Source organism: Malaclemys terrapin, chromosome 13, assembly GCF_027887155.1.
Source record: "Malaclemys terrapin pileata isolate rMalTer1 chromosome 13, rMalTer1.hap1, whole genome shotgun sequence".
NCBI lineage: Eukaryota > Metazoa > Chordata > Testudines > Emydidae > Malaclemys > Malaclemys terrapin.
Genome location: NC_071517.1, coordinates 24,835,677 through 24,850,349, shown reverse-complemented (window position 1 = coordinate 24,850,349; position 14,673 = coordinate 24,835,677). Strand labels below are relative to the sequence as shown.

The 14,673-nt window shown below is 45.8% G+C and overlaps 1 protein-coding gene across 1 annotated transcript in view; it reads left to right on the top strand.

Annotated features, from left to right (window-relative positions):
* Positions 1-14,673, top strand: part of DNAH9 (dynein axonemal heavy chain 9) — a 404,651-nt gene that overhangs the window by 351,620 nt on the left and 38,358 nt on the right. The gene's annotated exons all lie outside the window — the stretch shown is intronic.

Below are 14,673 nucleotides of genomic sequence, written 5' to 3'. Positions count from 1 at the left end.
CTGTCCCCCTCCTGTATTCCAGATAAGGTCTCATCAGTACTGTACCTTGTATGATGGTACTAACACTTCCCTGATTCTGCTGGAAATACCTTGTCCAATGCATCCTAGGACTGCATTAACCTTTTAGACTGCTGTGAGGGGACTCAGCTGCTGTGTCCCTGCGTGTTTTAAGCTCCCTTGGTTCTCAGCAGGCTGCAGCAATGTTTCCTCCCTAGGCCTTTCCAGCCCATTTCCTGGGCAGTGACTTACAGTCTGCTACCCCTTCATGGCAATGGACTCCTCAGCCCACTTGCTTTAACCCCCAGGACCAGTGCTGACTCTCAAGACACCCCAGTAGCCTTAAGGACACCCTCTTCCAGAATGCCACCAAAGGTGAGAGCCTTCTGGGTTATAGTTTAACCATCTCAGAGGGTGAGATGGCAGTTCTGAAGCAGATAACACACAGATGCACTTTGCACAGTCTAACACCTTATTCGCTCTTTCGCTTAACAGGTAAATCACAATAAGAATACAGATCAGACAAAATAGTAAACCCTGCATACATTTCTCTGCCTCAGTTTCCCCATCATGCCAGAGCATTGTTTGGACTGGGGTCATCCAGGTCCTTTGGCTGCAAAGCTGAAACATGTATGCTGAAACATGGAGTTTTCTCCCCTCAGCTTGTCCGCTCTGACCTTGGTCCATGCTTTTCCTTACTCCTGTCCAGACATTCTGTGTGTCACAACCCAAGCTCCTTCTGTGTGGCCTTATGTATTTCTATATCCCCTACCAGCTCCTGACTTTCTTTGTTCTGTGTTTTCCACTGCTCCCTTCTGAGAGGTAGGGTAAAACTGATTGCTCTTAGTGTGCAGTTACCGTTAGCATAATAATTGTGTGGTCAAAGTACAGACGTTAAACCTAAGCACTCCTCATTGTCCTCAATCAGGTGTGTACCTGCTGCAGGTCCTGTCCACAGTGCTGCATACATAATGCTTTCCGTGATGTAGCAATTTCATGATAACTTCAGAATAACTTCATAATATCAACCAGAACTCCTAGGTTGTACAAGCAGTGCCCCCAAATCAGCACGCTAGGGCACAGAAATAGGGGAAATGGATGGCTCTGGTCCATTTGAGTTATACACACAGATGAGTCCACATAATCTATCACCGAAGTTACACTGAGAGCATCTTTCCAGCATCCTCCCTCATCTCCATTTCTCTGCGCACGTGTGAAGAGGTGACATTTAATTTTTAAATGGATCTAGACCTAATGGTCAATCCATCATTTGAGACTGGACCGGCGGTAACCCTAGAGTAGGTAGTAGTCCTGTGCTGGCCCCTGGGAAATAGACTGGGTGATCCAACAGGCCCTTCTACCTCCAGCTGTTTTCCTTGGCTGGGCTTGAAAGGAAGTTGTCCCAGTATCTGTCAATGGCTGTACTCCTGAAGACCTTCCCTAGATGACTAACTGTCTGTCACATTGCCCTGGGCAATGGGGAGAAAAGGGTGAGAGAGAACAGTCCTATTGCCACACTGCAGGCTCTGCATTCAAGACCTGTGGGGTTCTTATTACAAAACGGATTCCTGTCTAAATTCTATCTGATTTGCCTGTTGTGATTCCCCCTATCCTGACCTCTGTCTGTTTGGGAAGCATCTGTTACATAGTGGCCACTACCACAGAAGAATAGTAATAATTATGGACTCGAGAGAATCATAGAATCATAGAATATCAGAGTTGGAAGGGACCTCAAGAGGTCATCTAGTCCAACCCCCTGCTCAAAGCAGGACCAATTCCCAGCTAAATCATCCCAGCCAGAGAGAGAGCAAATAGAAACACTAGACCATGTTGAGGTAAAATATATACATCAAGAGCATTGCTTTGGGCAGCCTGTCTCTCCAGCTCTCCTCTTTCTTCCCACCTGCCTTTTCCAAAGCTGACTCATTCTGGATCCATTCTGCAGCACAGTGGCATATGCACAGCACTATCTTTAGCCCCTCACTAACACAGTCCCTCTGGGGCAAGGGGCTCCCTCTATACAAACTTCCATTGTGGATCTGTCTCCAGACAAACCCAGCCTCTGATGCAAAGAGGAGCCACACCTTCAGCTTCTTTAAAGCAGCTTTTTTCAATTCCCACTAGTGCAAAGCAGCTATACAGGTGGCTATCTTGGCCTCCCGAGGGTCTTCCCTGCACAAGAAGACTCTCCGGAAGCAGAGAGCCTCCTATTGCAGGATAGGAGCACCCAGGAGCTGAATTTTATGAAGCTGTGGGCCACATTTGATCTTTGGGTTAAACTCACTGCTCCTACTTCTGAACCTCAGGCTAGGAAAGTAGCCATCACAATCAGCAAACGATGTTCACCAGCCTCATCCCAGAGAAATAAACTCCCTGCATTAGCATCTGCCATTAGCAGATCCTGACAATTTGATGCCAGGAAGAGTTCAAATGCTAGTGATTCCCAATTTAACCACAGTCCCCATCCATTAGCCAAAATGCCATTTCCCTCACTTTGTGATCAAGTTAATTTAATTCTTGAGTGTCTTTCCATTTTCATACACTGTTGCTTCACTGAGATAGGGTCATGTATTAAATTAAATAACAATGAGTTCCTAGACCAAAGCTGTATGCAAATTGAAAGGTTGCAGAGCACTTCTTATTACATGTTACACACTCTGGGCCCTTTTCAGTGTGCGTTCCACAAGCAGTGTAAACCACGCGTGGTGTATGCCATATGCTTCTACCCCAGAGACTGATTGGGGCCTCTCTCAGCATGTGGTGTTTACATTGCAGCAGAGTGTAGCAGGACTGTGGGATACACTCCCCTGAGGGCGCACATGTATTGGCCAATAATGTCCGGTATACCTCTCCATCAATAAAGAAGAGATCGTTCTCTTTCAGGAGAGCTCCAGCAAAGCAATGGCAGTGCTGATCAGCTCATGTCCCCAGCACCTTCTTGTCACTGGGTGAAGCTGAAAAGAGTAGAGGTGATGTCACCCCCACCACATCCAATCCGTGTCTCCGGCTTGCCCCTTCAGCTTCTCCAGTGCTCCAAATTGGGAGAGGACCCCTTTAGTTATGCCTTTGGACCAAGGCTGTGGGGGGGCGGGCGTTGGAGGGGGAAAGACTCCAGATGCCTGTTTGCCTTCCCTGCCTCTCCTCATCTGACTGCTTAGCAGTACTCAGAGAGACTTAGTTACTGGTCAGATTGTCAGCACTGGCCTGCAATGTAAGCTGTGCCCCATAGCACTGTCACAACTGGGTCAAACCAGAGCACTCAGCCCCGAATTCTGGGGAGGGTCAGATCGAGATAGGGACTTTGCCATTCAACCCTATTTGCATAAAGAACCAAACTGGAACCCCAAACCCCAGCAGCCTCAAACTCCTTGGAGGTTTGGATTTGGATTCAGTTCCAGATCTGAACTCTGGGCTGTGGTAGGTGCTGCAGCACTAGGGTGGGGGAAACAGGAAAGATGAGGCCCTGTAGGACTACCTCTAACACCCCTTAGGCCCAGAACTCTGCAAAGGCAGGACCATCTCCCCACTCAAGACATGTGGGATCAAGGAAAGAAAAAAAAATCCTTGAGCATGGAGAGAGCCAGAGACTCAAGCTGCCACTTAGTTGCAGAAGCAGTTTCATCAGGGACCTTCAGACTCATCAGACAGCTCGCTAGCTTATACTCTGAATATTGTTCCCCCTCTGTTGAGTCCCTGCTGATTTCAAACCATCTCTAACCCCTGCCTTTCAGTTCACTTCAATATCTCTCTGGCTACTCTCATGCCTATCATCCTCTTCCCTTTCATTCATCCCCAATCCCCTTACCACTCTTCCTTTAGCCAATCTTTTCCTGTCTTCCTTTCTCTCCCACTCTTGCCCTAGAACACATTGAACATCTACAATGAAATACAATGTAAATAAACAATGCCCCACCCCCAAAACTGACAACAGAGATCATGGAACAGCACTTTCAGACTATCGCTCTGTTGTCTCTCTTTCCCCCATGTCGTATCTCTCTTGTCTACTAAGACTATAAGCTTTTCCAGACAAATATATGCTGAGAGATGGTACAGCATATATTTGTACAGCTCTTAGCACAATGAAGCCTCGGTCTCAGTTGAGGTCTCTAGGCACTACCATAATACACAGAATAATTAATAATAATAACTAATGTGTCACCATCTCATCGCTAGGAAAGAGCCATTAACATTGCCTCTGTGGCAAGAATCACTGGGTGAAATCCTCTGGCCTGTGTTGTGCAGGCCAGAGAAGCTGATCACAGGGGTCCTTTCTGGTTTTAAAACAGATGACTCTCCAGTACGCCGTGCATCCTTTACTTGCCATCCCCAGTTCCCTGCTCCTAGAAATCCCTGAAAAATGTGCACATGGAATTGACTCTTTCTAAGAGCACAGCAATGGTGAAGTGTGGTAGGTGCCTCCAAAACCGTTGTATTTCACTGCTTCTTCAAATATCAGTCTTGTTTTCTCAATTCTTTGAGCATAGCAGTCCGGTAGAAAATAAGGAGAACTCCTTCATGTAGACTTTCAAAAGTCCTTTGACAAGGTCCCTACCATGAGGATAGGTATGACGGTGAGGAACTTCAAAAGCACCCAGCCAATCAGGGGACTGGACAACATGATGACACATGAAATTCAATGTTGATAAATACAAAGTAATAGGCATTGGAAAGGAATATTTGAACTACACATACGCCCCATAATGCTTCCATATTTGAGAGGAGGTTGTGAAGATAAAGCCAAACATGTTTGGAAGGAGCTCAGATACTATGGTTTTGGGGGCCATCTATGTACCTAAATAGATAAAGCTGGTCACACAGGGGTCAAACATAGGTTCTTCTCTGCCTGACTTTGGGCCAGTATTACTGACAGGTTCTGGAGGAGCCTTAGGACACCAATGGTAAATTGGATCTGTGCCCCTCTAGGCTACTGACAAGTAGTGGAGACGTTGTGTGCATTATTGGAGGAGATTGTGAATGGCCGCCCATAGCATGGCTTGTTTACTTAAGGAACTGACCTTGAGGTTTTGGGCATAGTTAATCTCTCTGATTATCACCAGTCTCCAATCTCATTTTTTAGGGAGATGTTTATGACACAGTTGTGATAATCTGACAATTCCTGGAGCCCTCAGATGGCCTCCAGTCTGGTTCCAGGCCTGCATATTGCACAGAGACAGTCCTGGTCCCAGTGGTTGATCTGCTGCAGGCTGAGAACCAAATGTTTGTGCTGATCATTGTAGACCTGTGAGCTGTCTCTGGCCATGCTGACATGGCCATGATTCTAGGTGAGGATAAATGGAGGCATTCTGGACTAATTGTATCTTTTTCTCATGGGACAACATGCTACACAGCCTTATAGAGTAAATATGAATGAGGGAATAGGATTACAGTGATTCCATTGTCCATCTGTGGTCAGCTCTCATTTTTCTTCAAGTGGTTGCAGACACGTGTTCCACTCAGGTGCGCGTGCACCCAGTGCAACCAAGCTGGAAATCTTTTCTTAGCAGTGCCCACAGTACCTCTGTCCTCTAGCTATGTTAGGGGCGCACCACCCTAACCCCACTCAGTTCCTTCTCGCCACCCGCTGCTTGAGTTGAAACATTCTGTGTGGTATTTTACCTCACTTTTTTCTGTCACAGAGTTTCCGCGATATTGGTGTACATAGTTAATTATAGTGATACCCTTAAGTTTTTGTTAGTTAAGTAGGGTTTAGCCTGCTGAGATGCCTTCACCAAGTTTTAAACACTATCTGTCATATGGGGTGGCTATCCCCAGTAGTGATCCCTACACTCAGTGTTTATTGTGCTTTGGAGAAGGGCACATTATGGAAAGGTGCTCCGTCTGTAAATGGTTCAAGAAAACACATGTGGCAAGAGATTTGTACCTCAAGCAATGCCTTCTGAAACAGGCCATGAGATCCACTTTGGCACTGTGGACTTCCACAGATCGTCCAGTCCCAACTCAAGTTGTTGATCCAGGCTCAAGGTCTGATATTTCCCGTAAGAGGAAGGGGGATTATTCTCTGTCCTCTGGTCCTCCAACGAAGAGGTCTCGCAAGACAGACGAGGCCATTCCAGGACTCGAAAGATTCCTCTTCATCTTTTAACAGGCGTGCTCACTTGCACCATGATTCTTCAGGTTCATGGGATGGAGTTGGTCCATCTAACCACTTCCTGGTACCACACCGAGAGCTGTTGGACACTGTACCATCGACCTCAGTACTGGGCATGGGGCATATGTTGAGTCTGGCACTGACAATGTCAGCATCAGCACCGACTGTCTCTACACTGTTGGCATACCAGGTTACATCAGACCTGCTCTGCCTCGCTGTTCCTGATTCATCAATAATTCAGGAGCACTCAGCTGCTGTGGCTTCTTCTGCTTTGGCTCTGTACTCTGTGCTGCCTGGTCTGTTTGCAGAATTGTCTCAATCGGTAGCACCATATTCTTCACCACCTAAGATGCAGAGTGCGGAGTTGAGGTCAGTCCCCTTTTTGGTACCGAGGGGTCCATCAGCACAGACACTCTCCTCAGTACCACCAATACCTTCACTGCAGAACTCATTTTGGGGTTGGTACCAATCCCGGCTTCAGAATTGTTGTCTGCTCCTGTGTCAAGTGGAAGTACAATGCCTATTTTGGTACAGTACTTAACTTGTTGACTGCTCTTTCATCCTTGGTACCGATGCCACTTCCATATTGGCATTTGGATGAGACTGGTCATTTGCTTGGTCCATGTTTGGGGACATCTTTCTCCTCTCCCTTTATTGAAGGCAACACTCTCAGAAGTCCTTGAGGCCATCCTTGGATCACCATCAGTATTAAGATAGGCATCTTTCCTGCAGTAGGGACAGGGACTCCTGGCCATAAATGCCATATCCTTCTCCTCAGTGGCCTCCTTGGAATATTTGGGACCTTCCTTGATCTACAAGATCCTGTTCTTCGACCCAGTCCAGGATAAGGTTGCCGACCGAATCTGCAGCCTGTCCTCTTGAGCCACCTCTGTTGTAGATTCAGTTGGAGGTCATACCTCCTGGGCCATTTCAGTCTTAACCCCTCATACAGGAACAAGTGCTGGCACAGGGAGCCTCCATTGGCCCTGCTTCCTCCTTCCTTCTCCTCACTAGGTGATTCACAGTACTGGGCTCTCCTTCCCTGTGCTCGAGGATTTCAAGTCATACCAGGACCTCCTGAGGTGTTAGGCTTCCACCTGGGCATGCAGGTCAAGTTCCTGCAAGAGAATACTGATAAGTTGTTGCATATTCTCCAGTCCTCAACCTGAGGTAAGGTAGCTTTTCCCATAAATGAGGCTCTTTTGGAGCCTGCAAAACTCCGGCTTCATTGCCCCCTACAGCGAGGCATTCTGACAATATTATGTCCTTATACAGGGTTTTGAGTGTTTCTATTCCCATTCAGTCCCTAAACTCTCTCGTTGTAATGACAGTAAACGATAGCTCATTGCAGGGGAGATACAAGTCCACGCTAAGGACAGGGAATCTAAGAAAGTGGATTGACGGAGAGGAAAATTTATTCAGCCCCATTGTTACAGACGCACATTGCAAATCAACAAGCGTTGCTATCTAAATATGACTTCCTCAGTTGGGACGCTGTGTCGAAATTTACTGATAAATGGCCAGAATCATCCAGGTAAGAATTTGTTGTTCATTGTGGAGGGCCATCTGGTGGCCAAAACATTATTACAGTCAGCACTGGATGTGGCAGATGCTTCCCCCAGAATTATGGTGTCAGTTGTGACTAAGAGAAGGGCCTCATGGTTACAGAATTCTGGCATTGCTCCTGAGGTTCAGCAGAGCATAGAAGACTTGCCTTTTGATGGTTGTTTTATGTTTTCTGAGAAAACTGACAAGACTTGACATTCTTTTAAGGACAGCTGTGCTACGGTATGTTTGTTGGGGTTTTATACCCAGCCCCAAAGAGAAGTCATTATGGGGGTTTTCAGCAACAGCAGCAGTATTGCTCACAGTTGGGTTTTCCAGCAGTCATCCTTTACTGGTAGACAGCAAGACTTCTCCAGAACAGGTCATGGGTCACAGAGGAGGAGGTCTTCTGGATCCAATTTTAACCAGCCAGCCTGCCCTCCTCCAATGTCAAGCAAGCAGCCATTTTGAATTGCACATCCAGGACATCATTTCAACTGTGATCTCTCAATCTCCATCTCTTCAATTTGGGGACAGCCTGTCTCACTTTTACAGTGTTTGACACAGAGTAACCATGAACAAATGGATCCTAAGCACTGTGAGATTGGGTTCTGAAATCCAATTTCTCTGGATTCCCCCTTCCCACTCCTCTCTTCAGGCACCTCTCTCATGAGCCACTGCTCCTTCCGCAGGTTCCGTTTCTGCATTCTTCAGAAGCTAGAGAAGAGGACCCCCTGCAGCAGGAGGGAAAGGGATTCTCCTCCTTCTCTTCTTGGTCCCCAAGTCCACGGGAGGAACGAGACCTACCCTCGATCTCCCCAATCCCAACAAGTACATCACATACGTGAAATTCCACCTAGTCACCATTGCTTCTGTTCTTACTACATTGAATCACAATGACTGGCTTGCTGCCCTGGATGTTCAGGACACTTACTTCCATGTGGCAATTTTCCCAAGCCATAAGTGGTTTCTGAGATTTGTTGTGGCAGGTCAACACAGTCAGTACACTGTGCTCCCCTTTGGCCTGTCCTCAGCGCTATGTGACCAAATGCATGGCTGTAGTAGCAGCCTCGCTCAGAAAAAAGAGGATTTCATCTCAAAAGATAGTGTTTCTTGTGGCCATAACTTCCACAAGGAGAGCCAGTGACCTGCAGTCCTTAATGGCAGACCCTCCCTACACTCAAAAACAAGGTGGCCTTGAGGCCTCAGCCCTTTGTCTAAAATCATGTCACAATTTGATATTAACCAGACAATACACTCACCTGTATTTTTTCCAAAGCTTTATTCAAATACAGACCTACAGCCTCTTCATTCTTGGATGTCAGATATTGCTTGGCATTGTATCTGGAAACAGTTAAGCCATTTCATTCATCGCTAAGGATAAGATTTAGTCAAAGGTATTCTTAGTAAAAGTCATGGACCGGTAACAGGCAATAAACAAAAATTCATGGCCCATGACCTGTCCATGACTTTTACTATATAAATACCCCTGACTAATACTTCGCAGTTCCTGGGGTCCTGGTGCGCTGCTGCTCTGGAGGGCCCCAGGGCACCACTGCTCTGCGGGACCCTAGGGGGCTGACGGCTAGCCCCTGCACTGGCAATGGAGGCTGATTGCCCCCAGCCACCCGCTACTCCGAGGCTCCGGGGACTGCTGCTCTGAAGGCCTCAGGAGCAGCCCCTGGGACCACTGCTCCTCTGGGGGGCCCCCAGGAATAGTGGCACCGGCTGCTGATCAGGCGGCCCCAGGGCTGGTCCAGCAGCAGCAGGTGCGGCTGGCCTCAGAGTCTGCTCCAGCAGTGGCCAATGCGACTGGCCGCAGGGCCATCCAAGCAGTGGCTAGTGTGGCTGTCCCTGGGGCTGCTCCAGCAGTGGCTGGTGCGGCTGACCCTGCAGCACCCAGGACTGCTCCTTGGGTGCTCCCCGGGGCCAGCTGCTCAGGAAGCCCTGGGGTCAGCTGCAGTTGCAAAAGTCACGGAGGTCACAGAAAGCCACAGAATCCATGACTTCCATGACCTCCGTGACAGAATTGCAGCCTTTTTCATTGCCTTGACTTTTTATTTTCTTTGAGGATGGGATGAAGGGTCAAGCAGTCTCCATGCAAATGTTTTCCAGGTGGATAACATCCTGCTTTTCACTGACGTAAGGGATAGCTTGAACTGTGCTTCCAGAGAGGTTATGAGGGCCCAAGCGTCGTCGATCTCATTTCTCAGTGATGTTTCGATATTGGACATGAGCAGGTGTGACATTCCCAAGGGTTCAGTCTAGTCTGTTGAACAACTGTGTCCCCTCAACTCTACAGTGTTTTACACTGCTGTGCTCTGAGAGCCACTACTCCTGATCTGCTCAAACACAGCCTCCAGCATGTGAATCACTCCCAGCTATAGCCAGCCACCCAAGAATTACACTGCAGGGCAACACCAACAAACTACCAGTCCCAGGCTTCCCCCAGCATTGTGCGTCTTGTACTGCCCAGCACCTACCTGGACAATACAAGCTCATATAAAATCTGTCATTTAATTATTAGAAAATTATATGCAGAAACTTTGTTATCTCAAGTGGAGTTTCCCAAACACTTCAGTCCAAGCACACTGGTTTAGATAAAACAGTAAAACAAGTTTATTAACTACAGAAAGAAAGATTTTAAGCGATTACAAGTAATGAGGCATAAAAGTCATAATTGGTTACAAGTAAATAAAAGATAAAATGCATCTAATACTTAACTTAGCAAGCTAAATGAATTCAAAGCAAAGCATCTCTCTCACCACATGCTGTAGAGTCTTACTGGCTGACCTCCTTTCAAACAGGCTCTCTCCCTAGTCTAATGATGCTTCCTTTGTCCTTCAAGTGATGTCATTGCCATGAGTATAGATGAAGGGAGAGATCATTTGGGGCCTCTGTTCTCCATTTTTATATTGTTTCCTTCTCTTTGAGAATCATCACCAGATGGTGTTCAGGGAACAGAAAGTCTGTGGGACAGGAACCTCCAGCTGTTTCTTTGCCACGATGTAAAATTCTCGCTCACACCCTTTTTCTGCCAAGGAATGGCCCCTTAACCAGGTGATAGTCCATTTGATTTTGTTGACTCCTGGCTGAGGTGTCAGTTTACCTTTTGTCTTTGAGGAATTGGTTTATGCCTTCTTTTCTAAACTTTAAGCATGTCTCAATAATAGTTATAGAGTAGACTCTTATAACTTTACATACAATGTTGCCACACATATTTTACCAGGACAGTAATGATTAGTAAATTATGAGTTTTCAAATGATACCTCACAATATGTACTTTGTGCAGAATCCATTGTAGGTTTGTGAAAAGGGTACACATGGGGATACAGACGGTCACAGCTGCTACTTTGTCTTCAAAATGTACTTTTGCCAAGTATGCTATTATGACTACATCTAGATCAGATGCAAATTTTGGGGAGGCAGTTCTGCAGTCATTCTTTAGGCTCTGAGCCCCATTGAAATTTGGTGCGAAGGAACTGAGGCGGATCGGGGCAACAGTGCCCTTAAATAGCCCCAGGAGGGGCTACGGAGCCAGAGGGCCTGAGCACTGCCCCTACAGGTACTGCTAAGCAATTCTCTGGCTTTGGTGTGCTGAGCACACACACACCTGAGTGGAATACATGTCTGCACCCACACCTTGAAGAACAACAGTTATAGTACAGGTAGGTAACCATCTTTATCTGATGAAGGGAGCCCTCCTTGGACTCTATGCTAGGGGTTCTCATTGTCTAACCTAGTTCTCAGATTTACTGTACACTGAGTGATGGTTTTCACCATGTGTTTCTTGAGACGATCAGACCTTGTAAAAATGGCTAATTGTCATTACTTTGGAAGGCAATTTGGGATAAGGCATGAAGCAGAAATTCCCAGCACTCTCCAAAATGTGAAAGGGCTCCACACACTCTCACACTGTATATGAAGGGAATGAAGTCTCTGTGGTTTGAGCATTGGTCTGCTAAACCCAGGGTTGTGAGTTCAATCCCTGAGGGGGCCACTTAGGAATCTGGGGCAAAATGAGTACTTGGTCCTGCTAGTGAAGGCAGGGGGCTGGACTCAATGACCTTTTGGGGTCCCTTCCAGTTCTATGAGATAGGTATATCTCCATAATTCTGAAGTAAATGCTAGTTTGTATGTGTTACTATTTCTGATCATTACTATGGCAACCCCAGCATTGTGTGATATACATCCTCTGTCAGAGTAAAGCTGCTTTCAAGTATATGGCTGAGGAAGCACTCCAATGTTGCACATGCACACTCAGGTTCACTCATGCACACTCAGGTTTACTCATTCACACAGGTACACTCGCTCTGGCTCAAACACACTCTGTAGAACAAATGGTCATTTAATTGCAAAAGTAGTGACGTTACTGCAGGGGTAAATTTGTGTCAGTTCTCTCTTTAGCTTCCTTTTTTCTGCCTTTCCAGTAGTTTGACTTCACCAAGGCTTGGAGCAGGTGCTGGCCTTTCTGCATGGATCCAGCTGCAAGATCTGGCTAGCTAAACAAACAATAAGGAAAAATTCACTTGAAACTTCAATTTCACTTCCACTTGAGACAAATCCGCACATGCAGCCTGCGAGATTGCATCCCTCTGCTTGCAGCCTAGCCACAAGTGTTAGCTGTAAATATATGGGGGATTCAGAGGTGCTTTCCAGTGCCTACTGATGTGCACTTATCCAGAGCTGACTCACACAAGGGCTCTGTCACAGGCTTCAAAATCTGGCATAGAAAAATATGTGGGAAAGCAATCACATGACTATTTAACCCCATTTACTGTGGGGCCTCCAGAGTTAATTTGTGGAAGCGAAAAAGATAGAAAACTGGTGCAACATACGCTTTCAGAAGTGTGGTGGAGAATGTTGTTTGGCTGGCAGGAAAGGCTCATGCAGTGGAGCAATTTGCAGAATTCCCCTCAGAGTTATAAATCATCTTCACAATATTACAGTCCCTTTTTTCTATGAAAATTTGCCCCATTTTCTTATTTACTTCTTTCCTTTGAGGGACTGTTCATCTGACCAAGTCCATAAATCCTTAATGCCAACAAATTGCATACTATCTGTTTTCCTTTTCCTCCCTTCACTCTATTTAAATTTTAATAGTTATAGCAAAAAAAAGGAATAAAGCATAAATAGAATGTCTGGAGTTGTTTTCCCCAGCACTGACCCTCCATTAGCCAGCAGATCGGAAATGCTCTTTGCATCAATCTTCAGAAGGCTAGCAATACCAGCAAGTATTATTCAATAGCATCACATCAACACAAGTTGAATCAAAAGATTTTTTTCAACCACATGATTCCGTAAAAAAAAAGGATGTAGAAAAAAAATTGTCATTTAAAGATGAAAATCCTCATAAAGTATTCTCCATATATTCTGATACTTAAGGCACAATATTTTTGTTGTTGGTGTTGAGCTTTATCCATAAAATGTTAGCTCTTTATGGCTGGTTGTGTATGTCTCTCAATTCTTGTTTTGTTATTGGACTAGTGATATTAGAGCAGGTTGATTGCCTGGACTCTGTGGGATTTCCTTGCCATTTCTAGCCCTGACTGCAGTGGGAAAGAATTGCTGCATTAACACTCAGGGTATAATTGCATTTTGTCTGCTGTTCTTCTCACTGTTATATTTTACAACAGAAAGGACCCCTCAGGACCCATGATTCCCTCCTGCTCCACTTAATACTAGCATGCTTCCAAATCATTAAAGGAAAGGAAAGCTGTGATTTTATTTATTTATTATTTTATTTTATTTATTTAAGCTCTAAACTAGAAACCTTGCATCCTGTCAACATGAACAAAAGCCACACCTGCACTCTCTCCTTCTGGGGTACCATTTGATTGGAACTGAGGCATGCAAGCCGCTTCCTGTGGGAGAGAAGTATCTAACCTCTCCATCCAGTGTCTGTTCATTCCTTGGACAATTAGTCTTCTCTTTAGTACTACATGCATTCCTGAAGTGCCACCACTGCAGAAGCTGCATACTTATTCATAAACCTCAGTTCTGGCCCAGACTAGGCTCCAGCAGAGGTCCTGTGAAAAAAAAAATCATGTGATCATATAATCATAGATTGCATTGTGATGCATATGCACACGGGGAACAAATTAAAGTTCCATGGACAGCCTAAATGCTGGCATGAGTACATGGCTTTGCAGCTTTAATATAACATTTTAATGTAGATTTGTGTGTGTCATTTTGTATAGAGCAAACACTGCCTTGTATGTAGGATAACAGGCCTCAGTAAAAATCTACCTAACATAAAAAACACAATACGCACACTAGCTGCCTTGCAAACTGGACTGAAGTGCACCATCATCACTAGCTGCCTGCCAAGATAGAATTCAGTCCCAGCTCCTGGATGAATGCCTTCTATGAAGAGCCCCATGTTGCAAGGATAGTGATCTTTGCATTTGAAAAGTAGGGTGCCTGGGTCAAAGAAACAGAGACCCATTGACTTGTTACCCATTTAAACACAGCCCCCATGGGTTTTGCTGTGGTCTCTGCATTTTGCCTCCCTCTTTGTACCTTCCCCTGCCTCCTGATATTTTAAACAGTCCCTGTGGCTTTGCTGTGGCACATTCCACGCTAAACTGCAGGCAAAGCAGGCTGCAGGTAGCACTAGACTTGGGAAGTAATTAGACACTCAGGGCCAGATTTTCAAAGGTATTTAGGTGCCTACAAATGCAGATTGGAACTTGGTGTGATTTTCAAACATGTCTGGTGGACATTTCTATTGAAATCCGTGGAGTTACATGCCCAACCTCCATAGGCATTTCTGACAGTCCCAGCAGGTGCCTATCTTTGGGTACCTAAATACTTTTGAATATCTGGTTCTCACACAGCAAGATGCAAATCCAGAAAGCTACTCTGAAGTCTGTGGAGCTACCCTAGGTACCACCAGAACAGAATATGGCTCCTATTTTCTGATACTAGCAAGATTACTGGTTCAGGGACTGGTTTCTGGGCATAGCAAATGTGTATTCTAACTGAGTTAATCGGCAAGGTTGGAGGGAGCCTTGCTTCTG